This window comes from Pleurodeles waltl, chromosome 3_1 (assembly GCF_031143425.1).
Source record: "Pleurodeles waltl isolate 20211129_DDA chromosome 3_1, aPleWal1.hap1.20221129, whole genome shotgun sequence".
Taxonomy (NCBI): domain Eukaryota; kingdom Metazoa; phylum Chordata; class Amphibia; order Caudata; family Salamandridae; genus Pleurodeles; species Pleurodeles waltl.
In genome coordinates, this window is record NC_090440.1 from 46,742,919 (window position 1) to 46,759,146 (window position 16,228).

Genomic DNA, 16,228 nt, shown 5'->3' on the forward strand with positions numbered 1-16,228 from the left:
TGAATACAGATGTGACTGAGTGTCCTATGTTTATGGCTGGGTGGAATGCACAAGGGGAGCTGTCAACAAGCACAGCCCAGACGTGGATAGAACATTTGCTTTTTATCAGCAAATTCAAATTGATGGTAAACCATTCGCAAACAGGAAGGGTTCGCCAAGGGACCCCTTCCCCTTTGTGAATGGTTGTAAAAACATTTTTCAGAGTGGGCAGTGGTTCCAAGGACCACTGCCTACCATTAAAAAATGAAAAGAAAACTTTTCATTTGTGTTTTGAAACACATTGTTTTGTATTGTAATAGTATTTATATAGCGCTGACTACCCCTGACAAGGCGTTGAAGCGATTTTCGGCGAGTAACACGCTACTCCGGAACCTAAAAGGAATTAGTGGTGGATTATTATAGGGATGACTTCCTTCCATGAATTTAGGTTTTTGAAATTCATTGAGAATTTTATAAAATCCTTTGGTTGCAGATTTAGCATTTTGAATTCTGTCTGAGTAGTACCTTTTTTTTAGGTTTTTTGATTGATGATTTGTTTATTCTGTTAAGTTTGTGTAGCTGCAGTTTGTCTTGAATGTTGTTTGTTTTGAGCCAGGTCTGCTGCAACCTTCTGATTTGTTGCTTTATCTTTTTAAGTTCTGTGTTTCTCCAGGGTGTTGGTTTTCTTTTGTCCTATTTGTGGTAGTAGGATATCAAAAGCTTCCTGTAGCCACTCATAAAGTCTTGGAACAGAATTAATTGTATCTAGATCTGTGTTGGCTGTTCGCTGTGTTTCTAAGTCTTCAAAACTGAGTTTGCTCCATGGTCAATAGGTGCATGGTGGTCTGACCATGTGATTGACGAGATGCTATGAACGGAAACTAGTTCAGGCTTAGCAAAAATGACATCTAGAATGTGTCCAGCGATGTGTGTGGGATTGTGTACAATCTGATGTAAGTTCAATGCGGCTAGGCCAGTGGAGCTAGCTTTTTGATGGGGCATATTGGGTTTATCAAACCAAATATTTAGGTCCCCAAGAATTCATAGGTTTGGTTTTAATGTAATAAGGTTTGAGACTGTATCTAGAAAGGTGTCTGGGAATGCTGAGTTGTTAGGTGGAGGTCTGTAAAGGAGGAGAAAGTTACAGGAGGAAGTTGGAGTAGGGTGGCATGTGGTGAGGAGGGCTTCACAACCTTGTATGGGAATGTTGTCTGTTTTACTGAGATGTATTGCTTGTTTGAATATAATAGCTAGTCCGCCTCCTCTCTTGCCTATACGGTTTTGTGTGATGGTTTGATAGCCTGGAGGAATGGCTTCATGCAACACTCGGGCCATGTCATCAAATTGCTTCCTATTGGTATCTGACCCCATTGAGACTGCAGCAATGGAAGTTGGGGAGCTCTAAGGAGTGTTGGTGGGGTTGTGGCAACACAGGGACCTTGCTACACCTTTTATGGCACTGCCCAAAGCTCACGCGATACTGGGAACAAGTCCTGCATGACACTGACTCTGCCTTTAACACATCCATCCCGAGATTCCCAGCCTACACCATTCTGTGACTTCTGAATTCGCTGACTTAACCGCTGCATTCTATTGGAGGTAGGCAAATGGCTCCCGCCCTGGTGGTAGCACATCCGGTTATACTCTCTCTCACACCAGCCCATACCTCCTGGTTGCAGAAATTGTGGTCCATCTTAGGGATGGAGAAGTTGTCCCTCGCGGCAGAACTGGTCCACACTCTAAACCCTGATTTGTGGGCACATTGTTTTCGCCTTCTATCATCTGAGTTCTGAGAATTGACATGCCCAGCCTATTTGCGACTACTTCTCTTAATCCCAGATACGTCCTCATGGGAGACCTTGAGGGCCTCTGGGGCCCCCATGTCCTCTACATATACGACCTGACTTAGTATTGTGCCAAAGTCATTGACCCCTCAGCTAATATATGGAAGGAGAATTGGGGGGGGATCTGATTTGTTTGCTGTGTTTCCATTTAATTGCCTAAATTATGCTGCCAGACCCATGGTTGTAGGCAGGAGCTGTGTATATGATTGCATCTGTTTTTCCTTTCTTGACGCAGCCGACCCATGAGGTTGTAGGCAACATGCTGTGTATTTACTAGTGGCGGCAGTAATCATAAACAGAATTGTTCCATAAAATATCTACTTATTCATGGGACAGGTTGCCTCATAAATCTACTTGTCCTGTAATAAAATCCACTTGTCCCTTTGGTGCCATGTAGTGTGGCGACAAATTATGGAACACTCTAATTAGTGCTCTGATAATAGCCTCTCTGATTATGTATGGTTTGAATAGTAGCAATTCCCTTATTTTGCCACCTTTCAGAAGATCTACATACAGGGGCTGGAGATAGGAGTAAACAATAGTTCCAGGGTTAGAATCCAATTTGTGTCTGTGCAAAATTACTAACTTGCATGTTTTCAGAGTTTTCACCAGCTCTTCTCTAATCTTTTTAAAAAAAGTGAAAGGTTGCCAATTTACTCATCACAAGGGCAGAAGTAAAACTTCTTCAAGAGTTTGGAAAAGTGGTTGGAAGGAAAGTGAACTTGTAAACACTCAACAGATTTGAGCACAAGCAAATCTACACATGCATATTTAATTGTGCTAAAATACAGTTCACAAATATTTTCTAGGAGTACAATTTCCTGGCCTACTTCTGTAAATTTTTGTGAATTCATAAAAGCTGTAAATCTGCACTAATGCAAGGATTTACACCATGGGTGAACTTTTGTGATTTTCTTTAAGAATTGGGACCTTCTGTTTTTATTTCAATTCTATCGCTCTATTTTTCAGCTGGCTTCACACTGAGTGACGGTACTCTGTTCTTTCACAAGGAGCATATTAGGACATAAGGTAAATTTGTTCAATGCCCTGAACTACTGTGGCAAGATGTGCTTTTTGAGACCCAAAATATTTTTGCTTTTTGCCAATGTTTGTCATGATTGTGAGGACCCGGCAGCACCCACAACAGTAAAGTTTTACAAAAACCATAACAAAAGAAGACACCCGTTGACAAAACCAAAAGGCTGATCAACAATGTCAGACCTAATGATTTTGCCAATGCTGGTTTATTTTCGTATTTCCCCATAATCTTGTTGGAGCTGGTTACACTGATTTTTCCATTATGAATATTTTTGGGGAAATACTAGCATTCATTGGCATATTTTACTAAATGATTCTCTAAAGAAATGGTACCTAAATTTTACAGTAGTTCAGCAAAACATTTTTTTCCTAGTTTAATTTTTTGTGAACATTTTATTTTGAAAGCAAAGAGGGCCGTTACAACCCTGGCGGCCAGCGGAACACTGACGGTGTTCCACCAGTGTATTATGACCGTGGCACATTAGCCACGGCCATACCGTCGGCCCCTCCACTATACCGTCAGGCTTCCGCCGGGCGGTCATAATCCCCAGGTCAGTGCTGCAGGCAGCGCTGCCCTGGGGATTATGGATCCCCAACACCACCATGGAAAGGCTGGTGGTAAGGGGGACTCAGGGTGACCCTGGGGGCCCCTGCACTGCCCATGCACTTGGCATGGGCAGTGCAGGGCCCCCCAGGGACAGCCCCATTGCATATTTCACTACCTGAATTTCAGGCAGTGAAATAAGTGACAGGTGCAGCTGCACCCGCTGCACATCAACATTGGCGCCGGCTTCAATGCTGATGTGACTTTTCCGCTGGGCCAGCGGAAAAGTCATAATAGGGGGACAGCCATACCATCAGCGGCTTCGGCGGTCTTTTTAAAAGACCGCCGAAGTTGTATTGAGGGCCAAAGTCTCGAACTCGGCTTTCAAGCGTCTGCAAATATTTGCATCAAACCAGAGAGCATGCTGGGACCATTATACCTAGCCTCAAATTGTTAAACTTTGCAAATTTTGTACATATTTTTATACTGGAATCACTGTCAGTAGTGCAGTCCGAACTTACAACATTTTCTTAGAGTGCTTACCCTAATAATAAAGACTTAGCATTAATGAACCATAAATATAAGTTCGAACAGCATTAACATATGGGCAAGTATATTACCTTAAGTGCAAACAATTCCTTTCCCTGATCCACCATGTGACAGCCAATGGGTTTGTGCTGTAGAAATCTCAATCTTCTACCTCATCTACACATTGTAACTAACCTTCACTATGATAAAGACTCTATAATTGGCCCATAATTACTGCATTAATACCTCATTTCAAAGAATACTGCCTTTATCTTTCGCCCTACACTTGTTGGATAGTACCCTTGATATCTATCACACTTGCATTCTTATATTGCCCCACAATAACAGACATTATAACTGATCTACCGTCTTAAAGAAAGACGTTTTAGTCACGTGCAGCATTTTAGATTAGTATACTCACCTGAAAAGAATCAACATGTTGTCCACTACCAATATATTGCCAAGGGCAATAGATCTGGAGTTAAGAAGCATACGGCTATACTCCCTTACAACTGATTTGCGTGGCAATTTGTTGGTCGTTGATACTATGGAGTCGATATATGTAGGTTGATCGTTTTTAAGAGGCTGTACTTCCACTACCATGTTTAGTTCTTAAGTGTTCTTAAGTGTTTATATGCTTAAAAACCAAAAGAGGTGAGGTGCCCAAAGAGGGTGAGTAGTTGTATTAAGATGTATTTCCTTCCTATTAAACATGCCACAGGTAAGGTATAGGATCTATCCATATAGATTTTCAATCCTAATCTTTTACTATATTCTTGTACTGTTTTTAACACCCGTAGCATTAAACCCCAGGGTCCTTCACATACAGAAGAATAATGATTACGTATAGCAAACATATTTGGGTGCTATAAAAGAGGTCAAGGGTGTTCATTGCACATCTGCTCATTGTTGTCAAAGTTTACAATCAAAGATTCAAACAACTGGTATTTATGTATTTGAATGTATGTATGTACATGGTATTTGAATAGTGTGAACCTAGCCAAAAGTCAGAAGGAAGCTGTACAGGGTCAAAGGTTAAGCTTTATATCTGCAAGAATAGCAAAGGGAGCTGAGTAGTGGACTGTTAAGATGTAGTGTTCTTTAAAGAGATGAGTTTTCAACTCTTTCCCAAGTGGGAGCAGCTTTGAGGTGGTCCTGGTGGATATGGGGATGTGGTCCCAGATCCTTGGAGCATAAATGAGAAAGGCCTGTAGTCTGATGCAACCCTGAGTGCACATGTGCCGGGAGGCTCTAAAGATGGTGAGCTGTGTGCAAAATAAGTTGTGGTTCTGAACGCTGTTACAATAACCTCAACTCTTCTCCTAAGACTTTGAATGCAACAAACAAAAAGTGAAATACTAAAGGCATCAGGCTCTCTTATTTGCATAGCAACCCTACTCAACAACTATTTCGCCTGTCTAACAAGTTTTCAAGTCCAGACAATGTCAAGATTTTGCCATTCGCTGCAAAATCAACAAGCATTGGCAAAGCCAATAGTTCTCGCCTGTGTGAGAACTACTGGCTTTGTTGGAGTGGAGTGAAGTAGAGTGGCATGAGATAGAATGGAGTGGCACTGAGTGCTGTAGAGTGGCATTGGCCAGAGTGGAATTGCACTGAGTATAGTGGCACTGAGTGGAGTGCCATTAAGTGCTTAGAGTTACACAGCAGGGAAACAGGGTGTAGCATGGAAGGATACAAAAGGCATGGACGAGAGAAGAAGAGAAGTTAGGGGAGAGAGGAAGAAAGAAATATAAGAAATAATAGAGGGAAAAAGAGGCAGCAGTAAGAACAGAATAAGAGATGGAGAAACAAGTGAAAACAGGAACAAGGAAAGGGAGAAATAAAAACTGGAGTGAGTATGCAGGAACAAAGGGAAAGAAACATAGGGGAGAAAAAAGCGAGGAGGGAAAAGCAATGAGAAAAAGAAGAGAAGAGAGCAGAAATCAGTGCTGGGGACAGGGAAGAGGAAATATAAATAAAGATGCTGAAAAAAGCCTGAATGGTTAAGGTGAGAAAGATAGAAAGAACGAGGACAAAAAAGAAGAGGGTGTTGAAGACTTGAGTAACAGAAAGAAATAAAGTGGTTACAAGAGATGATTGAATCACATACACATACCTTGAAGAGATATGCATTGTCAAGGCACGTACATGTGGAGTTAAGTATAGTGAACTTTATATATACTTACCTGTCTATATGTATGTCCTCAATATGTTGTAAGTTATATTGTGGTACATCAAAGCTCCCTGCTGGATATTTCATGCCGGCATGACTGAAAATCCCAGGCAAGGCTTTTGGAAGGGAACAAAGGAGTTGATGCAGTTGAGCGACAACTATTGTGTGTCCGCAATGCCTCCGTGTGACATCTTGCTGCAGGGGATGTTGGGGAGGCAAAAACTCCCTGGCTTCAGTAAAATATTAGGAACTTCAAACTCCTTTGTGAAGTGCTGAGCTTCGAGAACTATGGAAGCGTATTTAATATTTCATCATCTCTATTCTCAACAAATTGAATACTGTGCCGAGAATGAGGACAAAGTGCCAATGTAGGTGTCTCGTCTTTTACATGGCACTAAGGCCCTCATTACAACCCTGGCGGTCCAAGACCGCCAGGGCTGTTTTGGCTGAAGCACCGCCAACAGGCTGGCGGTGCTTCAGAGGGGATTACGACCTCGGCGGTAGCGCTGCGGTCACACCGCCACCCGGAGGTTTCCCACCAAATTTGCTCCGGCGGTGATAATCGGTGTAGCGCTGCCCAAGGGATTACGAGTCCCTGACCGCCAGCCTTTTCCTGGCGGTTTGAACCGACTGGAAAAGGCTGGCGGTATGGGGAATTGTGGGGCCCCTGGGGGCCCCTGCACTGCCCATGCCACTGGCATGGGCAGTACAGGGGCCCCCTGACAGGGCCCCATGCAGCTTTTCACTGTCTGCTATGCAGACAGTGAAAAGCGCGACGGGTGCAACTGCACCCGTCGCACGGCCGCAACACCGCCGGCTCCATTTGGAGCCGGCTCCTATGTTGCGGCCGAGATCCCCGCTGGGCCGGCCCAGTGGGGATCTCATAATGACCGCGGAGGGGGTGCGGCTGCATTGGCGGCCACCCGGTGGTCAGATCTTGGCAGGCGGAGGTCATAATGAGGGCCTAAATAATGAAATCAGTCATCTTTGCAAGCACTTCATTGAGCAGAATAATTAGTTTATTAATTTTTTTATGCTATATGACATTGAATATAGTTAGCGTGTTTTACGTTTAGTGAAGACCACAAAACAGGACTCTCTGAATACATTGCATATAAGAGATATACAAGGGGTGTGAAACTCAGCATGCATGGTGAATGAAGTCTAAAGCAGGGAACAGGATGTGGGGCTGACAAGACAGGAAGTATGTGAAGCAACAGGGCAGTGATCAATTTGTTGGTGAATTGAAGGGAAAAGAAGCTAAAAGTAAAAGTGATAACTGACTAACAGGATATTTATTTTTTTGTGATGAGGTCATAATTTTCTGGCTCTCTTCACAGTTCATGAGAAAAAGAGCCACTCAATGGTAACTGAAGCACAGAAAAATGAAGTAGGTTTTCCAGATCAGTTCCTAGCTGGGCTGTGAGCTTAGATCTGTGTTGAGTGCTGCCTAGAATAGTGGTGGGCTGGGCAGAGCTGGAGCTGAGAAGAGAGCAGATGGGGAAAAGGAGATGGTGGAGAGATAAGAAGGGGAGGGAGAGCTCGTGGAAGAGAGGTAAGAGCACTATTACCATCTTGCTTCATGGTTACCTGGAGAAAGTTTAACCCAGGCACTCAGGCCATTCGGACAGAAACCCCAAACATGTATTTGTTGAGAAAAGCATGAAAGCAGTCACTTGAGTTCAAGTAGTCATAGTTAATTTTCATTTAAAGTAGCACACAGCCCACTTGCAGGCGGGGCTAAGCAATTTTATTATTTATGAGAATTTATAATAAACTTGGCAATAATCCATCATTAATTATCAGGCGAAGTTGAAGTAATTCTCTGGAGTAATCCCATTTTTTCCCATTCTTAGCCAGTCCTGTCCCTTGGCATCCAAAAACCTGCTGTTGCAAACCTCTCCCTTCAAATACGGCCCACTTTTGGTTGGTATTGGGGTCACCATTGTCGTGCACTTGATAACGAGATTAGCAGCCATATCAAGGCAGCGTTCAAATTTCACCTTAGTTCCAGTCCTTCAGACAGGGGTGAGTGGGTGGATAGCAAGGCTGTTGTGACTGTACATGTTGTGATGTGATACAAGGTGTTTCCTTCCAGTTAAGGTGTTACTATGAGAGATGTTAGGGGGGTGGCTCTCCTGGGAGCCTTTGGGTTGCTGGGAGCTCTAGTTGAGGCTAATCCCAGGAGAGGGATTAGGTGGTGCTATTCTAAGATCCATCTAATCAGCTAAATCTATCTTGTACTCTATTTCTTGTTTCTGTTTTCTTCTTTTATTTTACTTTTGTGCCTCGCAGTCACAAGTTTCTGCTTTTCTCCTCCTCACAATGCGTGTGGTCATTGCTGTTTTCCCATATCTGAGGTTTTCGGCTGTCATGGAAGGCCTGGGACATGTGAGCTATACAAACTATCTAATAGATATCGGCTGCTTCACTGTGACTGCCACATCCATCTGCTCTTATCCTGAGGGGCTGTGAATCACAGAAGGTAGAGGACATCATACTATCGCCCCTCAAGAAGCAAATCATACCGCCCCACTCATCAAGCTCGAAAGAAGGTCTATTGTGGATGTCGGTGGTCAGTCAGAGGTGCCAAGAAGTGGCTTCACTTAGGGCAACAGTAATTCTTGCACACTCCATCCTGCTTCAGCTGGCAACACAACTATGTACAGCAGTGGTTCCCAACCTGTGGTTTCGGGGAACCCTGGGGGTCCGCGAAGCCTTCTCAGGGGGTCCGCGAGAGCCTAGAAAATAAAAAAATATTTAACAAATATTGACAAATTAGGTCCCCACCTTCCAGTAATGACTCAGGTGGGGGTCCCCGGATTCCCATGATGATTCACAGAAAACAAAAGGTTGGGAACCACTGATGTACAGGATTACATTTGCCCGAGATGGCTTGTTGACATTGTAATTGTATATTCATAGCTTTGGGGTCACCCGCTGTTTAAGTAAAATGGGGTCTGGCTGCTGCTGAAGAACAGAGAAGAGGAAGCAGGCCAGCTGGAAGCAAATCAGTTTCCTAACTCTTTTTGCAGGTACCTGTAATTCAAGGGGTGTTGTAAATGACCCCCAGTGGAGAGAAACAAAAAAAGAAAAAGCCTTTTGGCACACCAGCAAAAATACATAAAAAAAGCACAAAGATATTCCAAGACTTAACTCACTTTACTTTCACACAAATGCACCCAAACAATTTCAAAACTTAATACTGAAAAAGCCCTCTACTAAAAACATACAAACAAAACACCCACAAACGCTGTAAAACACTGGTTCCCAACCTGTGGTCCGGGGACCCCTGCGGGTCCGCGAAGCCTCCTCAGGGGGGCTGTGACTGCTTAGAAAATTAAATAATATTAACAGATTTAAAACTGTATATAAATAAAGAGGCTAAATGTACAATTGAACATTTTAAAACATACAGTAAATGTCAAGGAATTTGAAATTGGAGGCTAAACATTAAATTAGTATCCTCAGATTTATTTGTGGGAGCAGGGCAGGTGCATCAAACCTAATATAGCATGGATGATGTATTGCTTCAACGGAATTTAGAAAAGCTTTAACCTTTCCAGTTATAAAATTATATATATATATAAAACGTTAACTCAGCTATCCCACAGTGAGACCCAGTTCTGCCGGGCCAACAAACTCTAGCCTGAAGCAAAAGCTATCCAAGACCCATCACACACATACACATGCGCAGGTGCACACACACCTCTGCCCCCAACTTGAGATCCTTAGGCCCATATTTATACTTTTTGACGCAAAACTGCACTAACGCAGTTTTGCGCCAAAAAAATTAGCTCCGGCTAACGCCATTCTGAAGCGCCATGCGGGCACCGTATTTATTGAATGGTGTTAGCCGACCGGCGCTGCCAGGTGTGCGTGTAGAAAAACGACGTACACCAGGCAGCGCCGGCATAGGGAAAAATGGCGTTTGGGCGTCCAAAAATGGGGCAAGTCAGGCTGAGGCAAAAAAATCGTCTTAACCCGATTTGCGCCATTTTTTTTGGGCGCCCAGACGCCATTAACATGACTCCTGTCTTAGCAAAGACAGGAGTCATGCCCCCTTGCCCAATGGCCATGCCCAGGTGACTTATGTCCCCTGGGCATGGTCATTGGGCATAGTGGCATGTAGGGGGGCACAAATCAGGCCCCCCTATGCCACAAAAAAAAAATAAAAAAATACTTACCACAACTTACCTTTTCTTCCCTGGGATGGGTCCCTCCATCCTTGGGTGTCCTCCTGGGGAGGGCAAGGGTGGCAGGGGGTGTCCCTGGGGGCAGGGGAGGGCACCTCTGGGCTCATTCTGAGCCCACAGGTCCCTTAACGCCTGCCCTGACCCAGGTGTTAAAAAGAGGCGCAAATGCAGGGTTTTTTGCTCCGCCCACTCCCGGGCGTGATTTTTGCCCGGGAGTATAAATACCACGCACATGCCTGGGAGTCATTTTTTAAGACAGGAACGCCTCCCTTGCATCTCATTAACGCAAGGAAGGTGTTCACGCCAAAAAATGACGCTAACTCCATGAACTTTGGCGCTAGATGCGTCTAACGCCAAAGTATAAATATGGAGTTAGTTTTGCGTCGAATTTGCGTCGAAAAAAACGACGCAAATTCGGCACAAACGGAGTATAAATATGCCCCAAAGTCTATCCACAAAATAAGGCCCTGGTGCCATACTTTCATGAATTAGATCATCAGTTACACAAAGTTTCACACCATTAATGACTATGGCAAGTAATTGTTAAGATCATAGGAGTAGCATTTGAACACTCAAACAAATTTAAATAAGTTTGAATAGTCTATTTTGTGATACAAAGAATCCATTTCATATTCATTGTTATTCTGTACTCAGTCTATTCACTATAGCTTCAAATCAATTACATTTTTCTCAAACTAGTGACACATAGCAAATTGCTTCTGTCTGAAACAAATCTGGTTGCTACTGCCAGAGCAATGAGGCAATTAGGGCCACCAAAGTAATATAAATATATGCCTTTTTAATTAATAAAATAACATACATGGTCCAGAAACTACCAGTGTGACAGAACTCTGTAGGTACGATAGTAATCAGAGTCCACTGAGATCACATATGAACCCAATTCTGTAGCCACCCTACTGGCTACTAGATACAAGCAGGAATGTATTGAACCTGACCCAGAATTGGGAATGTAGACACAATCTTGAGCACCAAGCAAAACAGGATTGGTTTATATAGTATGTTCCGGTAACCACCATTCACATGCTATAGAGCTGCATTGTGCTACTTTTTTCAAAAGAGCAAGAACAACATGATGCTAATTTTCTTTCTATAATCTCTTTTTTTTTAAAGAAGCTTCAATAAAACATAGGTAATTTAGAGAATAACCTTGCCTTTAAAAATGCTATATAAATGTTCCATTTTAAATATGCATTTTTTTTACTTCCCAACTTCCTCATTTTTAAAGAACACTTTGTATTAACTGGATTTCTGCATGGGGAAAAAACTGGTGAATTTGGTCATCAGCAAATTCCACAAAATCACAAATAAAAACTCCAGGGTTAAACTAGGAAATCCTTGACATCTACGACTGGGCTAAGCAAATTGTCTCTAAACACAAAACCTTGACAATCTTAGTCTTAAAAACTCAAGGATTCCTATTAGTTTTTTTTTTTTTTTAAAGCCAATAAATGATAAACCAGTGCTTTATCTAGCACACCTGTTGTTGAAATATGCTGTCAATTTAAAAGGTCATATTCATGGATGTGTTGCAAATCTCAGCGAGTCTTTCAACACTATGGGGGAATGGCTATCAGGCAAAATTTCATTTCTAAGCCTGGGCGAGATATTCAGGCGACTGGCTGTTGCACTTCATGCAAACAGCTGAGCCAAGATCAAATTCTGTCACCAAGATGCCACTCCAAGATCCTTGAGATACACAGAGGTTTGAACTTGGTTAGTCTGCCGGTAGTCACTAAGGGCCAGATGTATGAAAACGTTTTGCACTCGCAAACGGTGCAAATCGGTAAATTCGGCCGTTTGCGAGTGCAAAACAGTGGTCTGCGATGCATGGAATGCATTCGCAGACCACAAATAAGAAATCGCTAAAATTGCGATTTCTTGCGTTGCGACCTGGAAATTGCGAGTCGCAATTTGCGATTCGCAAATTCCAGGTCGCAAGGCTATGCTGGAAAAAAATTGCAAATTGCGATTTTTCCAAAAATGGCATTTTGCAATTGCAAAATACCATGATATGCAACCAGGTGGTGACCTGGTGCAAAATTAAAAAATGCAGTTAAACTGCATTTTTAAATTGAACATGTAAAGCACACATGCCCTTTTGGCATGTGTGTACCTTACATGTTGAAAAAAAAGATTTTGGGGTGCAGGAGAGGGGGCCTTAGGCCCCCAGCACCCTGGCCTTTTGCATTTCCAAAATTGCGATTTCTGGTTCAGAAATCGCAATTTTGGAAATGCAAAAAAATTGCAGCTATGGGCCAACAGGCCCATAGGTGCGAATAGGGCCGGTATCACAATTTGCGATTCGGTAATAGCATTTGCGATTTTTAAGAAATGCTATTACCGATTCGCAAATGTGATACATGGCCCTTTGCGAGTCAGTAATAGCGATTTCTTAAAAATCGCTATTACCGAATCGCAATGGGCCGTGATGATACATCTGGCCCTAAAATACTTGGAAATAGGCTTGCGTCCCCCCTGCTCTATTTTATTCACCTGGATCAATCAGGATTCATCCCTTATGCACAGGCTGCTGAGAACATCCAGTGGGTCCTGCAACTCATAGGAAAGGCCAACTGTAGGAAAACACCACTGGCGCTGCTCTCACTAGTTGCCAAGAAAGCATTCGACAGGGAGGACTGGCAATTTCTAAGACGGGTGCTTGTGGCCATAGACCTTGGCCCAGACAAGAAAATGGCTAGGAGCAAATTACGGTCAACCAGAGGAATGGATACTGATAAATGTGATAAGGACAGAAGCAACTGGTTTGTGCACAGACAGGAGGCAAGGGTGCCCTCTTCCCCCATCCAGCCATCAAACTCCTAGTCTTTAGTATCTGACAAAATCCACATATTGAGGAGATGCCCTTCAGTGAAGATCAGCACCGTATCCACTTATCTGCTGATGATATTCTCCTAAAGAGTGCTGGATCCAGAGACCGCCATCCTAGGAGCTTTGAAGTTTATGGGACGATATGGTAAATGTTATGAGTTTAAAGTTAATCTAAGCAAACCTGAATTATTGAGTGTGGGACTCCTTCGGGGAACAAAAGATTGCATATTGGTAGCAACGCCCTTTCAATGGGCCAAAGACAAGATCAAATATCTAAGCATATAGATCACGCCTAAAATCAGGACATTACACCAAGCGAACTATCCCTAATTGCACAATATCCTCATGCAAGAATTTCATAGGAGAAAGGGACATTATATTTTTTTGACCGGAAATGGTAGCAGCAGTTAGGCTAAATGTTTTACCCAGACTTCTCTACATCTCTCAATTAAAAACCCACCTAGGGACAGGAACACTCTTCTGACGCCATCAACATCTTTACATGGGTGCAGCGATAATGGGACAGGTACCATGAGCCAGTCCTTGGTTTACTAAAATAACTACCAGTCTGCTATGAGTCTGAAATTTTGGGACTCAAAATGGAGATTTGGGATTTTCCCCCTTCATGCCCTTCTTCCATAATTCAGAATTCATTCTGTGTCTAAATAGGCAATATTTCAAGTAATGGTCAGAGAGAGGATGGTGAATGCTTAGAGATTTGGTCAAGAGAAAGGAAGTGTCCAGTGTAAAAAGGATTGCCACAAACAAGAAACAGACCGCATGCACTACATCCAGGTGGGTCATGTAGCGAGGGAACAGGGAGACGACTTGTAGGCCCCACATCCAGTGGGAAAAACATTTTGCCACCTATATCATACTGAGGAGACTCATTTATAACATATACGCTGCTCACATTAATGAGAACCCCACTACACAATGGCTTATATGAAACAGTGTCAGCAAGTATAAAACACTATTATCACTGAACACCAGTGGTAAAAATTGTGGTCAGATGTACCATTCCTGTGCAGAAGTGTGTAGAATAGAGAAACTATGTGTAAGAACATGATGCTTTGATATGGTACTCAAATGAGATAAAAATGTATGTAGGGTAATGCCTCCTCTGGAGTGAACTGTTATGGTACAGGATGACATACACGTCTGGTGGTCATGCTCCCTCATTATGATGCTCTGGAACAAGGTTTTAAGCCATATTAAAGGGGTGCTGGGGTACCATGTTCAAGCTGCCCCAGAAACAGTGCTGCTCGGGATTCGACCAGCTGAAATAAAGAATCTCTCTATGTCAGACTGGAGAAGATACTGTCTATATGGGATGGGGTGACTGAGCACTGAACAATGTTAGCGATGAAAAAGCTGACTCAGGACCTAAATGTTATGGGAAGTAAATATGCTGCCATGTGGTGCCCAAAGGTGGATTATTTAGCAGAGGGGAGCTTGTTACTAAAATGTCCCTGTTCACTGCTATTTTTGGGGCTTGCAACTGCTGAGATGTTACCCGTTATCAACTTGATACAGCGCTCATATTGTTTAGGTATATTAAGGCCGATATTTATACTCTGTTTGCGCTCGCAAATTCGGCGCAAACTTAACCCCATATTTATACTTTTGTTATGGAGTTTGAGTCATTTTTTGTACATGAAAACCTACCTTGCGCTAATGACATGCAAGGTAGGCGTTCCCGTGCAAAAAATGACTCTACGGCATGTGCGCCTTATTTATCCTCCGGCGTCAAAATGCCGCACAGGAGGAGGCATACCTTAAAACGTGACACCAAGCCGGATTTGCGCTGTTTTTTAACGCCTGGGTCAGTGCAGGCCTTAAGGGACCGTTGGGCTCATTTCCATGGTGGGAGACCATGGAAGCATTCCACAGGTGCCCTTCCCTGCACTCAGGGACACCCTCTGCCACCCTCGCCCACCCCTGGAGGACACCCATGGATGGGGGACCCATCCATGGTGAGTGCAGGTAAGAGTAGGTAAATATTTTTTTTTTTAAGTGGCATAGGGGGGCCTAACTTGGGCCCCTTACATGACACTGTGCCCAATGGCTCACAGATACGGTATGTGTTTTTATTGTCAAGTGGTTCATCCCGTGGGTTGGGGGGGTGGAGAAGAGTGATAATTACGATTGAAATGTTAGTGTATACGCATAGGAAATCCAATAAATAACTATTGAACAAACAATTGACAAAAGGGATCTGGTAAGTGTGTATACGAAATGTATTTAAAACAAAACAGATGGCATAACAAAGTGAAGCAACTAAGTGATCTGAGCACAAGGTCGCATGTGTCAATTCCTATAGAAACAACATCTGAAAACAGTTGTTAAGGAAAACGGGGTGCATTTAAAAAAAAAAGTTGCTTTATTTGAAAGCAAACACAGACATGGTGGTCTGCTGTCCCCAGCAGGCCACCATCCCTGTGTTTTTAACGATTCCCAATGGGTCGCAAATTGCGACCTACCTCATGAATATTAATGAGGTAAGTCAATTGCGACTTATTGGGAATCGCAAACATTATAAAACACACTGTTGTACATAGTTGTTTGCAATTTCCTAATAACCACTGTTAGACTTTCCATCCTTGAGGTGGTCTCCCTTAACTTTGTGCCTCTGTTCCCCAGGTTGTTGTGTGCTGGACTCTGATTTTGCTGTTTGTGTTACTCTGGGCACTTTACCACTGCTAACCAGTGCTAAAGTGCAAGTGCTCCTTTACAAAATGTGTATGTGATTGGTTTATCCATGATTAGCATATTTGATTTACTAGTAAGTCGCTAGTAAAGTGCACTAGAGGTGCCCAGGGCCTGTAAACCAAATGCTACTAGTGGGCCTGCAGCACGGTTGTGCCACCCACATAAGTAGCTCTGTAATCATGACTCAGACCTGCCATTGCAGTGTCTGTGTGTGAGGTTTTACCTGTAAATTCAACTTGGCAAGTGTACCCACTTACCAGGCCTAAACCTTCCCTTTTCTTACATGTCAGACACCCCTAAGGTAGGCCCTAGGTAGCCCCAAGGGCAGGGTGCAGTGTATGGTTAAGGTAGGACATATAGTAAT